Below are 2,875 nucleotides of genomic sequence, written 5' to 3'. Positions count from 1 at the left end.
TATAAATGCACCAATCAGCACCCTGTCAAAATGGATCAATCAGCGCTCTGCAAAATGAACCAATCAGTTCTCTGTGAAATAGACCAATCAGCTCTATGTAAAATGGACCAATCAGCAGGATATGGGTGGGGTCAGATAAGGGAATAAAAATAGGCTGCCCGAGCCAGCCAGTGGAAACCGGTTGGGGTCCCCTTCCACAGTGTGGAAGCTTTGTTGTTTCGCTCTTTACAATAAATCTTGTTTCTGCTCACTCTTTGGGTCCATGCAGCCTTTATGAGCTGTAACACTCACTGCGAAGGTCTGCAGCTTCACTCCTGAAGTCAGCGAGACCATGAACCCACTAGAAGGGGAAAACTGCAGACACGTCTGAACATCTGAAGGAACAAACTCTAGAATACCATCTTTAAGAACTATAACACTCACTGCGAGGGTCCGCAGCTTCATTTTTGAAGTCAGCAAGACCAAGAACCCACCAATTCCGGACACAATATGAATACCAATATTTTATATTTCTGCAATGTAAATATAATAGATGCAAATAATCTAAAGAGTATAGATCATCAAATGTAGCAAAATAGAAATTGATGAGTTTTTAGAATGTAGTACCATTGCTTTAAATGTAATTAATTATGTTTATATATTTAATTTTTAATAATTGCTGTGTTTGGCAACTGGCTTCTGAAAATTTAACAATTGACCCTCAGGAACTGGTGTGAGATGTCTCCAGTACAATACCAGAACTTGAGCAAAGAGTGGGCAGAAGAGTAATGCAGACAGAGGAGACAATACATGGGAAGTCTCTGAGTTGAGAAAGAGCTTGATACATTAAACCCATTATTAGCAATCCCATCGTGCTGATGCTTTCATCTGCTATGGGTTGCATTGTGTCCTCCAGAAATATATGTTGAAGTCCTATCCCCTGGCTTCTGTGAATGTTGGGTCTTTGGAAGTTGGGTCTTTGCAGGTATAAACAAGTTAAGATGAGGTCAGTTAGGGAGAGCTCAAATCTAGTATGACTGTTGTCTTCATAAGAGAAATTTGGACACACACACACACACACACACACACACACATAAAAGATGGACACATGAAGATAAAAACACACAGGGAGAATGTCATGTGATAACAGAGGCAGAGATTGAAGCGATGCATTTGTAAGCCAAGGAATGCCAAGGATCAATGAGCTCCATCAGAAGCTAGGACGAGACACAGAAAATTTTCTCCTGCAGGTTTCACAGGGAGCATGGACCTCCCAGTATCTTGATTTTGGGCCTTTGATTCTGGCACCTTTGATTTTTTAGCCCCCAGAACGGTGAAACAAACAAAAATTCTGTAGTTTTACATGAGTTTTATGTCTGTAGTTTTGTGGTATTTTGTGACAGCAATTGTGATGGTTAATTTTAGATGTCAACATGACTGGATTAAGGAGTACTTAGAGAACTGATAAAGCATTATTTCTGTGAGGGATGTCTGTGGAGGTGTTTCTGAGGAGATTGGTTCATGAATTATGAGTTGGTTGACTGAATGGGGAAACATCTGCCCTCAATGCGTGTGGTTAAAATCCAAATGGCTGTGGACCCAGGTAGAACAAAAAGGCAGAAGAAAGGCAAATCTGCTCTCCCTCTTTCTCTCTCTCTTCTGGAGTTGGGACACCCTTCTTCTCCTGCCTTTGGACATCAGAACTCTAAGCTCTCTGGCCTTTGGACTCCAGAACTTATACCAGCAACTCCCTGAGTTCTCAGGCCTTTAGCCTCAGATTGAGTTACACCATTTGTTTACCTGGTTCTGAGGCTTTCAGAGTTGGGCTAAGTGATGCTATCAGCATTTCAGCGTTTCCAGGCTGCAGAAAGCCTGTCATAAGAGCTAATTCCCCTAAAAGAATCCCATCTCCTCTCTCTCTCTCTATATATATATAGAGAGAGAGAGAGTGTACCCAGGCCAGCAGCAGAAAATATATATATATATTCTATCAGTTTTCTCTCCCTGGAGAAACCTAACACAGCAGCTCTAGGAAACAAATACACACCAACTATTTTTCAAAGTTTGCTGTAGCCTATCCATAGTATCTCTTATGGTAATTTCATAACGGATTAAAATACATTTACTCAGTAGGCAAACATATAATAAGTCTGTACTTCTTCAATATATAAGCAGAAGGTGGAAGAAAGCTAAGGGATACAAGGCAGATGAAGTGCAACCCAGCAGGAAAATTGCTAGGAAACATGGATTCCATCAAATATAACAAGTCACCATTTTGTCAGAAAATTATTCTTCTATCCATTAACTAGCTGACCTTGAACAATCTATACAACTATCTGCAATATCTATCTTACAGCATTGCTGTGATGACTGGGGCTAATTTTTATGTCAAAGCATAGGTTTGTAAAAATATTACTAAAATGACAGTGATAATAATTGCTAATGTTAAGTCACATTCAGCAAGTTGTTGTATTTCTCCAGACTTTAATTTCTTCATGTGAATTCTTTTCACCACATTTTATAGGAATATTATTTACTAATTCATTCAATAAATATCACCTAAGCATCTACACTGTGCCAGACACTGTTGTTGGTGCTGGGTACATACAGCAGTGAACAAAACAAAATTCTTGCCTTGTGGAGCTTCCACTCTGGTGGGGGAGGCTGACCACAAACAAGCAAATCCACAGAATGTCAGATGGCGATTAATGCTGTGGAAAAAAAATGGGAGCAGAATTGGAAAAGCAGAATTGGAGGTGGTGGGAACGTGAGCAGTGGCCTTTGCTATATTATATACTGTAATCAGAAACAAGGTGATTTCGGAGATCATACATGAATATGCCCTGTAGATATTTGAGGAAAGTGCATCCCAGGGAAAGGGAACAGCAAGTACAAA

The sequence above is a fragment of the Mandrillus leucophaeus genome, unplaced genomic scaffold, assembly GCF_000951045.1.
Source record: "Mandrillus leucophaeus isolate KB7577 unplaced genomic scaffold, Mleu.le_1.0 Scaffold276, whole genome shotgun sequence".
Lineage (NCBI taxonomy): Eukaryota > Metazoa > Chordata > Mammalia > Primates > Cercopithecidae > Mandrillus > Mandrillus leucophaeus.
Note: the sequence above shows the minus strand (reverse complement) of the source record.